The sequence below is a fragment of the Sminthopsis crassicaudata genome, chromosome 3, assembly GCF_048593235.1.
Source record: "Sminthopsis crassicaudata isolate SCR6 chromosome 3, ASM4859323v1, whole genome shotgun sequence".
In the NCBI taxonomy this organism is placed as follows: Eukaryota; Metazoa; Chordata; class Mammalia; order Dasyuromorphia; family Dasyuridae; genus Sminthopsis; species Sminthopsis crassicaudata.
This window is the reverse complement of record NC_133619.1, coordinates 317,022,200-317,039,415: the sequence shown is the minus strand read 5'-3', so window position 1 is coordinate 317,039,415 and position 17,216 is coordinate 317,022,200. Positions and strand designations below refer to the sequence as shown.

The 17,216-nt window shown below is 34.4% G+C and overlaps 1 protein-coding gene across 5 annotated transcripts in view; it reads right to left on the bottom strand.

Moving 5' to 3' along the window:
• Positions 1-14,160, bottom strand: part of CD96 (CD96 molecule) — a 151,777-nt gene extending 137,617 nt beyond the window's left edge. Inside the window, exon 1 of one of the 5 annotated variants that reach the window (XM_074301150.1) lies at positions 13,676-14,160. The gene's annotated coding sequence lies outside the window, so the exon portion shown is untranslated. The remainder of the gene's footprint in view (positions 1-13,675) is intronic. The other 4 variants (XM_074301148.1, XM_074301153.1, XM_074301152.1 and 1 more) reach the window with 4 other exon arrangements.
• Positions 14,161-17,216: the final 3,056 nt, after the last annotated feature.

Genomic DNA, 17,216 nt, shown 5'->3' with positions numbered 1-17,216 from the left:
AAAATGAGGAGAGCTTCCTCCCATTCTTCCCACCCAATAGCACCCAACAGGGTATCAGCTAATAAATTCGGAATTAAGTAGAAAAGAAACAAAAGCTCAAGCTTGAATAGGATTTCAAAAACCTGTCTCATTAATTCACAGAATTATACAATCTTATAGTAAGATGAACTTTAAAGGCCATTGAGTCCATCACTAGTAACATTCTCAGCTTGAAAATATCCTGTAAGAGGTAAAGCTGAGATAAGATGAGACTACTTCAAGACAATTGTTACTGTTACAAAAATTTATTTCTCTCATAAAAAGCTCAAATCAGCCTCTCAGCAACTTCCACCAATCCTTCCTAGTTCTTACTTTTAGAATCAAGGAAAGCAAGTCTGATCCTTTTTTAATTTGTTATGTGTTCCAGATGACAGCATTTCAAATACTTAGGGTCTTTACCACTTTTTGCCTGGATTTTTGTAATATCTCCTTGCTTTCAGCTTCTTTCTTCCATCAGTCTATTTTTCACAGAGCTGCCAAAACAATCCTTCTAAGGCACAGGTCTGACTGTCTTTTTCCTGCTCAGAGATCTTCAATGGCTCCCTATTACTTTTACTATAAGATATAAAATCCTGACCTATATCTTGCCACCAGCCTTGGATGACTGGAGGAGAGAGTGATGCTGATGACTTTGTACAGTCCTGCCTCTCTAAAATTCATTTCACTTGCAAGTCAAGACATCACCCTCTTTGCCTCATTAATCCTCTTCAAGAACAAAGAAAAAAGAACAACAATCTCTATAACTTGAATGTACTCCTTTCTTATTTTTGCCTTAAATCCCTGAATTATGACTAGGAAACTGACTGATGCACTGCCACTAAGTACTCTCTTTCTCATACCTTCACTCCTTTCTTCTTTCCCTGGTTTGGTGCTGCTCAAAACCCATCTAGCCTGCTTATCTGCTCATTTGGCTCAGATGACATGGAAATCACCAACTCCATTTATTCCAGTGAGATCAAAGACCATGAGTTCTTATTATTTGCCCTGCAATTGGTTTCTAACATTCTCCAGGCCATCCACTCTGTTCTGTCTCTATAATTTGCAGGGTCCCAGCACTGTTATTTGACCTATCGACATAGCAAAGGACCCCTGTCTTTTCTATCTGTCCTTCTGAAGAGCTTTTAGTAAATATTTGCCTTTCTATTGATTCTGCAACTGAATAGTAGATGTGCTATCTTCCTCCAGTAAAAGTATGTTTCTTGAGAACATGAATTATCTCACTTTTTAAAATTTATATCCCCAAATTTACATTTAGCTGAATGTTTAATAAGTACTTAATAAATGCTCATCCATTCAAGGTTAGTTTAGATACTACCTCTAAGAAACTTTATCTATTTCTTGAGGTTTCCAAATCTCACTCCCATCTCAAATCACTTCATATTTGTTTATCTGTATAATTGAAATGTGTGAGAGTTATGGTTCATAATTAGTCTGAAATAATTCAAAGAGATTCTCTTATAGTCACAAAAGAATTTAGTAAAGCCATAGCTGTCAGACTAGTCTCTAAGAGAGCCTAGCAATCAGAGGAAGTTTAAGAGAGTTTTTTAATTCTGAAAATTTGGTGCTTCAGTCTTCAGGCTAGCAGCCTACAAGGTTGTAAATTATAAAAGAAACATAAGAAAGGAGATAGGATATCTTTTAGATTTTATTGTTCCACATTCCTTAGTGAGATATGCAGTTTTGAGGAGACTCTGGACTTTGACCCATAATAACTTATATATATTTTGGTAGCATCTAAGTTCCATCAAGATTTTGTTTCATTTGGGTTTTTGTACATAGTAGGTCTTATCTTCTTTCCACCAGGGGAAGCCAAGAATGAGTTGCAGAGGTCCCAAAGATTGTACCTGGTTTGTGTAAGTAGACTTTGAGTTCTGGAACATCAGTTACAATGATAAGACATTTGAATGAGCTTTATTTGAAGCAACCAGGAGACCCAATGGATAGAGGTCAAATCCCGTCTCAGATCTTTACTAGCTGTGTGACTCTTAGTAAGTCACTTAACCTTTGTATGCTTCAGTTTCCTCAAATGTTAAAGTGGAAAAATAATAGCACCCACCTTTCCAGGGGTGTTTTGAAGATCAAATGAGAAAATATTTATGAAACACTTTGAAAATCTTAAATATTTATATGTGTATTTATTCATTTTCTTTACACTTATAAGTTTTGTGTCCTCTTTCTCTTCAAATTATATTATATTTACTCAAAGAATCACAGAACTGAGAGTTGGCAGAGACCTCAATGGCTTTCTAGTCTAGCCCAGAACGCAAAAAGATTCCTTATTATAACATAATGACAATACTAATAATAACTAGCATGTATAAGTCCTTAAGGTTTGCAAAATACTATAGATTTCTCATTTGCTCATCAAAACCACCTTGTTTATTATTACTATTGTTAGACTGAGTCATAGAGAAGTTAAATGACTTGCCTGGGAGTATTACTAATAAGCATATGAGACCAGATTTGAACTTTTTCTCACTTTTGTCTAGTACTCTACCCCTGTACCATTAAATTGCCTCTTTAACATACTTTATGTCTAAGTTCTACTGAAAATACTACAATGAGGAGGAAACTATTGTGTCTTATATCAGCAATTCCCACTTTTCGAGGGCTCTGATTGTGAAGAGCTAGGGACCACAGTGGATAGAATGCTGGGCAGTGACAGAAGACTTATTTTACTGAGTTCCAATTTGGTCTTAGACATTTGCTAGTTCTGTGACCCTTGGTAAGTCACTTAATTCTACCTGCCTCCATTTCCTCATCTGTTAAGTGATCTAGAGAAATGGCAAATATTTTAGAATCTTTGCCAAGAAAAGCCTAAATAAGCTTACAAAAGAGTTGGAAACAACTGGAAAATAAGTGTATTGTTAGCAATTGTTAAGAATTTTGAAGTTTTTCCTGACGTTGGTCCTAAAATTACCTCTAAAACTTTCATTGTTCATCTTCCTCCACAAGAAAGCCCTTCAAATACACTTGAAGACAGCTAGCATGTTCCCTCTAAGTACTCTTTTATCCAAACTAAACCTGCCCAGTTGCTTCCATATCCTCATTGATTAACTGATTCATTCAATACATATTTATTTAACACCTACTCTGAGTTTCAACAGTGTTACTTATCTGTATTTTGTATTCATGATAGAATGTGGGGGGGATGGGAGACAGGCATTTTTTCCCTTTTTATTCATAGCAACTAACAAGATACTTGGCATTTTAAAAGTATTTAATAAATATTTATTGAACTCAATGGAATTGAGTCATGAAGTGGTTGTGTCAGAAAAGAAAGAGGAGGAAAATTTCAATAATGAAAGTATTATGGACAAAGCCAAATGCTGCTATTTGCTATATGTAATAGAAATAAGCTGGAAGCTAGAAGTTCGGTTATTGAATTAAGCAATATACTTATACGAATGTAATACAACAATATTATATCATATGGGACGACATCTATTAGAAGACTTGCACTAATATTTTTGCAAAGGGAAGAAAGCAGATTCCAAAGAACAACATACAGAATGACTACAAAAATGTAAATGAAAGAAACAATAAAAAATGGAAGAATTTAGGTCAAATACAATGGCTTAAGCTGGTTCCAACTGCTTGAAATTAAATCCACTTTCTTTCTCTTAACAAATGGTCAGCTAAAGAAATATATTTATCAATCATAATGTCTATATTTATATTAGATCATTTTGCTTAGCATTTTTAAAGGAAATAAACTATGATGGTTATTTATCAGTAGATTTTTAAAGCCTCAAAGCAAAATGCATCAATATAACTAATTCTTAAAATTGATACATATTCTGTAACATACAATTAATATTTGATAAAAGAACAAAAAATCGAAGGCTACAGAAGAGTCAAGGAGCTTGAATATTTAGAGAAAAATAATTATTTCTGGATAGGAGATTACAGAGAAAAATTCTATAGAGCAGCAAGGGCTGAAGTCAAAGGGTAAAGAGCCATTGTACAGTTTGGAAGTAGAATAGAAGATAGGATTGTTAGCTGAAAATGAATAGTTTGAATATAGCAGCTGGATTTGAGGGAAACAGAAGAGATTTGATACACTATAGAAAATGTGATAGGAAGATGGTATGGATAAAAAGTTTGCTAAATAGCACTGAGGACTCAGTTGAAATTAGATATTTCAAGGCTTTTAACATTTTCATGTGCAATGCTTAGAACTTCATAATAAGAACAGAGAAAATATATTATGTCAGATACCTAGATTTGAATATTGATGCAAATTATATTTCTGAAAGGGAATTAATTTATTAGAATGTAAGCACCTTGAGGGCAAGGTTTATTTCTGCTTGTTTTTGTGTTCTCCTTGCTTTAGCTCAGTACTTAGCACATAGTAAACACTTAGAAATGCTCCTTGACTTGACTTTAGTTGACTTGAGTAATGTTCAGGAGAATTTGGGGAGTAGTTAATTGGAGGGAAATTAAAAGGTCAAACTTTTCCAAAATAAACTTCAGATGTCTACCATGCTGTTACCTTCCCTCCTTCCTAGCTCAAAATTGTGCTATTTATATCACTAATGGGTGAAATAACATAGGACATTGTTTATAAAGTACCTCCTTATTAATGAAAAATAAAGCCTTATTCCATTTATATACTAACCTAGTTGTGTTTATCCAATTAGTTAGGTCACATTTGGAACCCTGGAGAGAGGAGATACAGGAAGGAAGGTTTTGATCATGACAGGCAGAAAAGCATGAAAGCACCCAGCCAGCATCAGTCCAGGAAAGACAGATTGAATGTGAAGGTCCCACAAATGAGAGAAGATGCTGAACAAAACTGGTTACTTGCTTTATCACAGTGACCAGGGCAAGCATCTCACTGTGAATTGAAACTATTAATATAACTTGAATTCACCATGGTCATTGTGGCCCTGCCAAGTAAACTGAATAGCTTAATGTCTCTTCAAATGAAGATCCTTTATCAGCCAGTCATGATTTAGGTTGCACAGGAGCATGTGTGGGGGAGTGGGACTGGGAGGAAAAGTGTCTGCTTTAAACTAAGAAAACTAACCCACCTTCAAGCAGAAAGACCATTAGCTCTCAATTTCTTTTTGTGTTTGGATAGCTGCCAAGATCCATCCCAGGAGGTCATTATTTCCTTTCAAGAGACCAAAAAATCAATCACCTAATTCTTGGTGAGACTGAGGTGGAAGATTAAAGCTGATTAAAGCAGATTATAAACACAATCCCTTCTGCCAAGTTTCCTGGGGACCCCCAGAAACCATTCAGACCTTCATTAAATCAATTACCAGCATGCACCATTGAGATACAGTGCTTATTTTGTTTACTCATCTTCCTCTTCTCTGTTTCTATGTGGAAAATCTCACAGCCTTCAACTAGAAAGGGACTGGTGGTAATCCATACATTTTTTCATTAGTTCATTCGATCACAATCTTATGATGTTACTGTTCAGTAAAATTCTCACGTGGAAATTCTCTCCACCAAAGCAGAGAGGTAATACATCTACAATATATATTTTTGTAGAATTCTCAAGGGAACCAAGAGATTAGATAACTTAATCATGTTCACATATTATTTCAGAGGATTTGAACCCAGAGCTTCCTAATTACAAAGCCAACCCTCTAGCTGCTATGCTATCATTATCACCTCCAAGATCAAATATAAAATCCTGTTTAGCATTCAAAATTTATACCCCCCCACACCTTTACAGTCTTCTTATTTCTTGCATACCCCCACACACATAGATAGAAAGAGAGACAGACAGACAGACAGACACACACACACACACACACACACACACACACACACAGAGAAACAGAGAGATTCATTGATACTGGCCCCTTTGCTATTACTCAGACAAAACATTCCATGTCCAGATAGGCTATTTTCATTTACTGTTTTCTCATAAACAAAATATTCTCCTTCCTTGTCTCCACTTTAGGCTTTTCTTAGCTTTCCTGGCTTCTAAGCATTGCTTTCCACAGGAATCTTTTCCCAGTTTTTTAATGTTAGTGATTTCTCTTTATTGATTATTTTCTATTTATCTTGCATATAGCTTGTTTGCACATAGCTGTTTATTTGTTGTTTCTTCCATTATATCTGAGAGCTCCTCAAGGGCATGGATTGTCTCTTGCTTCTCTGTGTATCTTCAGTGCTGAGAACAGTGTGTGACTCTGTAGGGGTGCAATAAATGTTGATTGACTGAACTTACTGTGCTGATTCTCATTTTTCATTATAGAAAGAGGGAATATCAAAGATTCTTCCAGAAGTCTTCTTGCTTCTGGACTTGGTCAACAGGTACATTGAGATCACTTGTTTCTGAGATAAAAATAGGAAACTGAGTATGTTGTTTTGGTGCAGAAGATTGATATAAAGCTGCCATCAGTAAGCTGCAAGATGCCAGGGATCAACATAATAAAGAAGTTTTAAAACACCATTATCAGCAGCTCTCCCACACCAAATGAAAGCGCATTTCATCAGTGATGTGATGGATGGAATATTTGCCTAGTATCATATCTGCCAAGGAATAGATTCAATATAATATACTTCTATTACTCAAAAAAATGGCTAGATATGCCATTTTAAATGTCTGTCTAACATCAGGTGTGAATTGAGGTTTGATAACACAAAGTCCTACTGTGTGTTCTCTCTATCATTTCAAACTGTTTTCAAGTCTTTTATAAATGTTAATTGTGTCAATAATACTTTACTAATGTTTTTGCAATATTTTAAGCCCAAATACCAATAGTTCATTTTTAGAATGATTCATCAAATGAAAGTGAATTATGGACAAAATTATTATAAAACTGAGATTTTAAACACACAAAAGGTAAGAAGATTTAAGATGTGATTCCCAAAACAACTACAATCAGATATCCTGGCAAATAGTTAGCATTTTCAATAACATATATGGCATTAATTTTCTATTCTACAATTGTCAAATGTTCAGCAATATTTGCTCTGAGAATCATTACTGATATTTTCTGACATTTACATAACTGAAAACCCCAAACTAATTATTACCTATATATACTGACTTCTGCTTAATCTCCATTCTTTTTCTTTAAGAAAGTCAATGAAAAAAGGCAAAGAGCTATATGCTTTCCCTGATGATATATGTACATTTTCTTCAAAAGATATATGATTTCATTAATAGATGAATCCACAAGTAGTATCTGTTATATGTTTAGTGTTGGGAATACAGAGACAACAATTTTAGTTTTTGGAGAACCTATATTATATATGGCGTGTGTGTGTGTGTGTGTGTGTGTGTGTGTGTGTGTGTGTGTGTGTGTGTGTAAGGGAGGAGCAGGAAAGAAGGATGCTAGGGATAGATTCTATAACATGAGTCATCCCTTCATAGTGAAGGTAGCAACTTTTCTATCCCTTCTTAAGTCTTGACGAGTAGCTATGACAAGCAAACAAAAAACTATTATCTTGTTTGTTATCATATTTGTCATCTGATTAATATCATGTTTAATAGTCTTTCTATTCTTAAGTAGATTAACTTTTGGGTGATAGACATTGCTGGGCCTTTCTTTAGGGACTGTGAAAGCCTAAATTTTGGATTTTAAAAGTCTAGGGTCAACTCCAGAATGCTATCAAGCATAAGAGAAGGATTTCAGTGCCTGAATGCAGTCTTTCAGCTGCTAATCACACTACTTTATGAGGTCTTATGGTCCTATGGAGCCCCAACAAGGTTTTCATGTTGCAATACCTTGTATGCCTAGTTTCAAATCCATGCCCTTCCTAGGAAAACCTCATTAGTTTAAACTAACCACTCTGTTGCTAACTCTACTTTTTCCAGATTCTTTCTTGCTCTGACTGAAGGGATGAAAGATAGAGTACTAAATTCTTCCCAGTGTCTCCCTTTACAGAGAGAAAAACTAGACTCTAAATTGACTTCACTTTGCATTTGATGCTCTGCCTTGATATAACTTCATAGAAGGGAACTCGTTATTCTTTCTATCTTATTTATTGCTTTCTTTTGAGTATTTTCTTTCCCCTTTTGATTGTAAGCTCCTTGGGGCAGCTAGGTGGCACAGTGGATAGAGCACCAGCCCTGAATTCAGGAGGACCCGAGTTCAAATCTGATCTCAGACACTTAACATTTCCTAGCTGTGTGACCCTGAGCTAGTCATTTGACCCCAGCCTCCCCCCACCAAAAAAAAAAAAAAAAAAAGAAAAAAAAAGATTGTAAGCTCCTTGAAGGCAGGGAGTGTGATTCATTTTATTAAATTTTAAAAATTTATTTTATTATTTTTATTTTTAAATGGTGCTAATTTATTTCATTTATTATTATTAATTTTAATTTTACTAAATTTTTAGGAATCTCATTATTTATTTATTTTTTGTTATTGTATTCCCAGTACTTAGTACAGTGTTTGATACATAATAGGTGCTTAATCCTACAGCTCATTCTGCATCAAGAGTTGGCCAGATGGGTCTAAACCCAGAAGAAGACATATAAGAGGAAGTTTATATAATGACTTTGACATTTATCAAGAAGAGACAATGAGGAAAAAACAGGCAAGTAGAAAAAATATCCTGTAAGAGAGTGCTTCATGGATTCCAAGCAGTAACTCATCATAACTCTTCTATATTCACCTCCAAACAACCATAAAATAACAATGCAAAACAAGTCCTGGAATGGCAGAACCAGAAAAAAAGATAGCCCCCCAAAATTGAAAGATTTGTCTCACTTGGGCAAAAAAGAAGCTTATTCTAAGAAAGGAAACATTCCAGTAAGCCAGCAATAAACCCCACTTCAGCAAGCCATTGAGAGATCCTGAGCCCCAGAGTGGGTGAGCAGACAAAAGTCCCAAGAAGCTCCAGTGTACCTCAGCATAGCCAGGAGAAAGGGCAAGATCCAACACCAAGAACTGCCTCAGGTGTCAACATTGCCAACAGGAAAAGAGGAAATCTACTGCAGCCAGACTTCCACATACTTCAGTGTAGCCCTGGGCAAACAAGTAAGTAAACATCAAGGGTCCCTAAGAAAGCAGGCAGTGATTAGAACTGGCCTGCTCACACTTCAGAATAGCCTGGGGCAAATAGGCAACTACTAGCAACCAGACTTCCATGTGCTATTTAGTGTAGCTCTGGGGAAACATGAAAACAACTTACTGGCTTCAGCTCATGCCAGACAGTACCACTAGAATCCTCACTTAACACCAAGTAAGTTGCCAGATCCCTAAGGCTTCCAGCAGAGCCAATCATCTCCCATTCTCTTGGATTAATAGCAGACATGAGGGTCCCAGGGACTTCTGGGCAACATCAATGCAGCACCAGGTAAACAGCTATAGCCTGTAGCTCCTGGCATAAAAGACAGTTGAAACAGTGCTCTCTGTCCTCAAATTCAAACTTGAAAGGAAGGCAAAAGGCCAAAAAAGATAAGCAAAATGCAACAAAATTTAACCACAAAAACTTATTGTGGCCACAGAGAAGATCAGAGAAGAGGACAACAATGTCAAAACACCCATAGGGGAAAACCCGAAGAAAAATGGAGAGTAGGGTCAAGCCTAGAATAAATTCATGGAAGAGCTCAAAAAGGAGATAAAAAATTATATAAGAGAAGTGGAAGGAAAACTGGGAAAAGAAATAATGATAAGGGAGAATCATAAAGGAAAAAAGCAAACAATTTGGTAAAAGAAAACAACTGCTTAGAAAGTAGAATTGACCAAATTAAAGAGATGCAAAAATCCATTGAAGAAAACCATTCCTTAAAGAATACAATTAGCCAAATGGAAAAGAAAACACAAAAGCTAATTGAGGAAAACGACTCTTTAAAAGTTAGAATTGGGCATATATATATATATATATATATATATATATATATATATATATATATATATATATATATATATATATATATATATATAAAATGTATAATGCCTCATTGGAAATACAGCTAACCTGGAAAATAGATCCAGAAGAGACAATGTCAGAATCCTTGGACAGTCTGAAAGCCACAATCAAAGGGAAGACCTCAATATCCTCTTTTAAGAAATTTTCAAGAAAAACTGCCTTGATCTCCTGCAATTAGAGGACAAGATTAAAAGAATCCACCAATTACCTCAGGAAAGAGATCCCAAAATAAAATTTCATGGGATATTATAGCTAAATTTCAGAAATATAAGGTCAAGAAAAAATACTACAAGTGGCTAGAAAGATACAATTCAAATATCAGGGAGCCACAATTACTATTATTCAGGATTTGACAGTTGCAATATTAAAAAATCAGAGGTCATGAAACATGATATTCCAGAAGGCAGAGAAGCTAGGACTACAACCATGAATTATTTACTCAGTGAAAATAAGCATAATTCTTCAAGGGGAAAATGGTTATTTAATGAAATAGAAGGATTTCAAGCTATCATAAGAAGACCAGAATTGAACACAAAAAATGGTCTCTAAAATTAAGACTCAAGAGAAGCATAAATAGGTAAAAAGTTAAAAAAAACAACAACATAAGGGATTCAATAGAACTAAACTGTTTATAAGGGAAGACAATACTTGTAATTAAACATTTTATTATTAATTATAAAGATAGAAAGAATATACAAAGACAGAGGGTATGGATTTAAGATGAATTTGAGGGAATGGCATAAAAATTAAGGGATAAGAAAGAGGAGTACAATGGGTGCCAAAAGAATAGAAATCTATAACAGGGTAAATTAATTCACATGAAGAAACATAACAGATCTATTATGGTAGAAGGAAGGATAGGGAGTTGGGAGATGAGCATCACATGAAACTTACTTTCATAGAGGAAATAATATACACAAACAGTTGAATATAAAAATTTATCATATCAGACTGAGAAGTAGAAGGGGAAGAAGGAAGGCAGATTAGGAGACAGAAGCAAAACACTGGTGTAGAAAGAAAAGGTGAAAGGAGAGAGAGGATAAACAGAAGGAAATATAAGATGGAGAAAAATGTACTGTTAGTAATCATATAGGAATGGGTCAACTCTCCCATAAAATAAAAGCATATAGCAGAGTGGATCAAAAAACCCGACTACTATAATATATTGTTTACAAAAAACTCAAAGCTGTATGTGTTTCACATACAGCATAAAGGTAAAGGGCTAGAGAAGAATCTATTATGTCTCAGCCAAAATAAAAAAAAAAATAAAAAAATAAAAAAAAACAGGGGTAGCAATTCTGATCTTAGACAAAGTAAAAACAAAATTAGGCCTAACTGAAAGAGTCAAGGAAGGAAACCGTATCAGGCTAAAACCACATCATAGACAATGGAGCAATATCTAAACTAAAAATATATGCACTCAGTGATTTAAGCAAGCAAGTTCCTTAAAAAAGAAAGTTAGAAGAAGAAATAGACAGTGAAATTATACTTATGGCAGATCTCAACTGTCCCATCAGAACTCAATAAATCTAACCAAAAATAAATCAGAAAGAAACTAAGAAAGAAAATGGAATATTAGAAAAGTTAGAAATGGCAGACTATTAATGGACAAATAAATGGAAAGAGAAAAGAATATCTCTTTTCTCAGCAGAATATAACACAACACAGAAATTGATGATCTGCATATCAGGCACAATGAGCAATGTGCATAATGACCATGTACATAAAAACTTCAACATCAAATGTAGAAAGGTAGAAATATTAAGTGTATTATTTTTGGATCATAATGCAATAAAATGTTCAAAAAATGTCAGTAGAAAACTTTAAAATTGAAAACTTGATAATACCATCCTAAAGAATAAGTGGTTCAAAAAACAAATCATAGAAACAATAATATAGTAAGAGGTTTAAAATAAACATTTATTAAGAAGAGGGTTTGAACCTCTGGGGATAAAGGCTTAAGCTTTATGCAATTACCAACTCTGCCATCTTAACAGCCCTGTTCTTGGGAGGAAATAAATTGAATTAGAATATTAAGATGAATTCATATGTTAGTTCTAGGGCTCATTAGGGATGTTGGCCCCATTTCTCTTGTCCTTTCGTACTGGGAAAAATTAACTTGCAGATAGAAACCGACCTGGATTTCTCCTGTCTGAACTCAGATCACATAGGACTCAGATTCATGTAAAGTGAATGATAACAATGAGACAACATACTACAATCTATGGAATGCAGCCAAAGCAGTACTTAGGGGGAAATTAATTTTTAAAAATTCTTATATCAACAAATTGGGGAAATGAAAGAGTAAGGAATTGATCATGCAAAAAAAAAATTAGAAAAAAACAAATTAAAAATCCCCAAGTTGAACACCATATTGAAAATCCTGAAATAATCAAAGATTGAAAGTACAAGGAAACAACATGAAACAACTACTGAGATAATAAATAAAAGAAACAATAAGATAGACAAATCAATTAAGTCAAAAAGAAAAAAGAAAGAAGAAAACCAAATAACCAATATCAAAAATGAAGAGTGAAATCACCATCAATGAAAAATAATGTAAAACAATCCTTAAGAAATATTTTGTCTAGTTATATGCCTATAAATCTGATAATCTGAGAGAAATAAATGAATATTTAGGAAAATATAAATTATCTAAATTAACAGATCAGGAAATAGAATATCCAAACAACCCTATTTTAGAAAAAGAAATTAAACAAACCATTGATGAGTTATTTAGTAAAAAATCCCCAGGACCAGAGGGGTTCAAAATTGTATTCTACTGAACATTAAAAAAAAAAAAACACAATTAGTTCCAACAGTTACATAAAATATTTCGAAAAAATAGACAAAGAAAGAGTCCTACTAAAAACTCCTTTTGTGACAAAAAATATGGAGTTGATACCTAAATCAGAAAGAGCTAAAACAAAAAAAGAAAATTATAGACCAATTTCCGTAATGAATATTGATGAATAAAATTTTGAACAAAATTTGAACAGAAATATATCAAAAGATTTTACATTATGAGCTTATGGACTTTTTATCAAGAATTCAGTGTTGGTTCAATATTAGGAAAATTATCAGCATACTTGACTAAATCAATAACAAAACCAACAGAAATCACATAATTAACATAATAGATAATGAAAAAGCATACAGTATTCTTCTAAAAAACACTAAAGAGCATAGGAATAAAAGGAGCATTCCTTAAAATGAAAGAAGTATCATCTGAAGACATGAATGAGCATTATCTATAATGGGGATAAGCTAGGAGCCTTCCCAATAAAATCAGGGTTGAAGCAAGGATGACTATTATTTCCACAATTGTTTAACATAGCACTGGAAATGTTAGATATAGCAGTAAGGGGGGAGGGGAAGAAATTAATGGTATTCAAATAAGTAATGAGAAAACAAAATTATCTCTCTTTGGAAATGATCAGATGTTATACTTAGAGAACCCTATAAAATCAATTAAAAAACTATTTCAAATAATTGACAACTTTAGCAAAGATGCAGGATATAAAATAAACCCAAATAAATAATCAGCATTTCTTTAGAAGACCAACAAAGTCCAGGAGCAAGAGATAGAAAGAGAAATTCCATTTAAATACTGTAAACAATATAACATCTTTGGGAGTCTACCTGCCAAGAGAAACATATGAACACAATTACAAAACAACTTTTCATAAATAAAGTCAAATCTAACAACTAGGAAACTATCAATTGCTCATGTGTATACTGAGTCAATCTCAGATTTCTACCTGAGATGGGCAGTACCTTTCCTTACCTGGTCTCCATTACAACTCTTCAGATATCTCTGGATTACTTTGGCAGCATAGTGAGTCACCACACCCGAGGAAAGTTTCAAAGTTTTAATCTCTTTATTAGTATCACATCTCGATCTCCTCCTTCTCTCTCTCTCTCTCTCTCTCTCTCTCTCTCTCTCTCTCTCTCTCTCTCTCTCTCTCTCTCTCTCTCTCTCTCTCTCTCTCTCTCTCTCTCTCTCTCTCTCTCTCTCTCTCTCTCTCTCTCTCTCTCTCTCTCTCTCTCTCTCTCTCTCTCTGTCTCTCTCTCTCTGTCTCTGTGTCTCTCTCTGTTTCTGTCTCTGTCTCTCTTTCTTTCTCTGTCTCTCTCTCTCTGTGTCTCTCTTTGTCTCTGTCTTTCTCTGTCTTTCTCTGTCTCTCTCTTCCCTTCTCTGCCCCACTTATATCCCCTTTCCCTGTTGCCCCTTTGTTACCCTAACAACAGTACTACCATTTGAGGGGAGTGCTTTCCCATTACTGGCACATACTCAATGCATGACTGCTCCATATTTCCTTGACTACCTATATGTTTGGTGGATAACTACAACAGAAACTTGCCTGGCTTAACCAAAACTCGGGAATGCACGTCAGCAGAATACATGCCCAGGGCACCTCTTGGACCCTCTCAGTATGCATTTTTTCCAGGCAATGATCAAAGGCAAGGTTGGGGTTTTACAAAGGACAGAGAGACAATCCATCATACCCTTATATGTTTATAGTAACCAGAGCATAGTTAAAGGTAATTATTCTGGGGGTCCAACAAGTCAATATAATAAAAAATGATAATTATGCCTAATTTACTCATTCAGTGTTGTACTTATTAACTATAAAAATTATTTTATAGAGCTAGAAAAATAACAATATTCATCTGAAAGAACAAAAGATCAAGAATATCAAGGGAATTAATGAAAAAATTTCAGAAAAGGTGGATAACAATACAAGATCTCAAACTATATTATAAAACAGCATATATAAAACTACTGGCTAACAAATACTAGTGGATCAGAGGAATAGATTAGATACCCAAGATAAATGCCAAGGCGCTTAGCTGTTAACTAAGAATTAGTGGGATAGATACCCTCCAGTTTAGAGGCAAAGGTGATCTATTGAGACCCCTCCCCCAACCTGGGACTCCCTGCCTTTTCTTTCTCACAATGTCAATGACCATAGTAACTTAGTGTTTGATGAACTCAAAGATTCCAGTTTTGGGGACAGAAACTCATTATTTGAAAAAAAGCTGCTGAAAAAATTAGGTGACAATATGACACAAACTAGGTATAGACCAGCTTCTCACAATATATATGAAGATAAAGTCAAAGTGGGCTTCTGATTTAGATGAAAAAGGATGACATCATGAGCAAATTAGAGAAGCAAGGAATAGTCTACCTATGAAATCTATGGGGAAAGAAAGAATTCATAAGCAAATAAGAGATACAAAACATTGTAAAATGTAAATAGATAAGTCTGATGACGTGATGATGTTAAGTTAAAAAGCTGGGAAAGTCAATGTTGGGAAGTTAAAAAGTTGGGAAACAATCTTTACAACACATATCTCTGTTAAAGGCCTCATTTCTCAAATATATAAAGAACGGAATCAACTATTCCCCAATTGATCAGTAATCAAAGGAGATGAATAGGCAATTTTCAGATGAAGAAATCAAAGGTATTTATAGGCATATAGAGAAATGCTGTAAATCATTTTTGTTTAGAGAAATGCAGATTAAAACAACTCTGAAGTACCATCTCACACTTATCAGATTGGCTAATATATGAGAGAAAAGGAAAATGATAAATGTTGGAGAAAAATGTGGGGAGGCTAGATTACTAATGCATTGTTTATGGAGTTGTGAACTGATCCAATCATTCTGGAGAGCAATCTGGAACTATGGCCAAAGAACAATCAAACTGTTAATACTCTTAGATTCAGAAATATCACTATTGAGCTACTTCATGGTGATAAAATATTGGAAATAGAATGCCAATCAACTGGGGAATGGCTGAACAAGTTGTGGTACATGAATGTAATGGAACACTATTGTGCAATAAGAAATAAGGAATTTTTATTTTGTCCTATTTCTTCTTTTACAACTGTAGTTAATATGGAAATGTATTTTATGTGATGGCAAATATGTAATCTATATCAAATTCCTTCCCATTTTTGAAAGAGGGAGAGGAGGGAGGAAGGGAGAAAATTTGGAACTCAAAATCTTACAAAAATGAATGCTAAAAATTGTCATTATTTATAATTGGGGAAAAAAACAAAAAATGAAATACTATTTAAGAAAAAAATATGCTTTTTTATTGTTGAGATCATCTATAGTACAGAGTAGATTATTAAATTTAATGAAAATGTCTTTTTCACCCCTATCACATGCTCATTTAGAAATAACAGGAAGGTGATAAGTGTAAATTTGCTTATCACTGCAGCTTAGCATTCAATTTTTTAGTAACTTCTAGGGGAAAGTTATCTAAACCATAAGAGTCTATAATTATAAGAATTTGATTGTGTTTGAATTTTTTGCACTTGTATATGACATTCACTTCATATAAACCATGTTCAACATCATTCAGTTCCTTAGTTGTTGACAACATGGGATATAAAATTACCCATTTGCCTCTATGGGTAGAAGGCAAGGGAGATAAGCTAGAATCACAATGAGGAAACATATTCCTACTAATTGCCTCCTTCTCCTTATGAGGAGGATTCCCAAACAATTTCTCAAATGCCTGTTCTACTAAGCTGAGTGGGTAGAAATTGTGGTTTGTTTTTTTTTTTACAATTAGACAGAGAAGGGAGGAAATTTTTTGAAATATTGTTGAAGAACTCCAAATTTTGAACTACCGTATGTTATTAATAGTGATCAGAACACATAGAATACAAAAGAAGAATGGAAACAAGCATTTATCATGCATCTATTACATACCAAGGATTGTGCCAAGGCTTTTAGAAGCTGGGAATTAAATGGTACTGTTATCCCTATTTTATAATTGAGGAAAATAAGGCTGAGGAAAATTAATTGACTTGTCCAGGGTCACAAAAGATGTCTGAGGTTATTTATTTGAACCCCAGGTTCAACATTTTACCATTTGTCCTCAAATGTAAGTATTCCAAACTTATTTTATAAATGAGAAAAGAGTGTAAGGGAAGTTGTGACTTACCTATTTGACACTGGAGCCTGGACTAGAATCTACTTCTCCAACATAAAACTTGTTGTTCTCTGAGATACCACTACACAACTGTCAGATTGGCTAAGTTGACAAGAAAAAATAATGATGAATGTTGGAGGAGCTGTGGGAAAATTGGGACACTGATACATTGTTGGTGGAGTTGTGAATGAATCCAGCCATTCTGGAGAGCAATCTGGAACTATGCCCAAAAAGTCATCAAACTGTGCATGCCCTTTGATCCAGCAGTGCTACTACTGGACTTGTATCCCAAAGAAATACTAAAGAAGGGAAAGGAACCTGTATGTGCCAAAATGTTTGTGGAAGCCCTTTTTGTAGTGGCTAGAAACTGGAAAATTA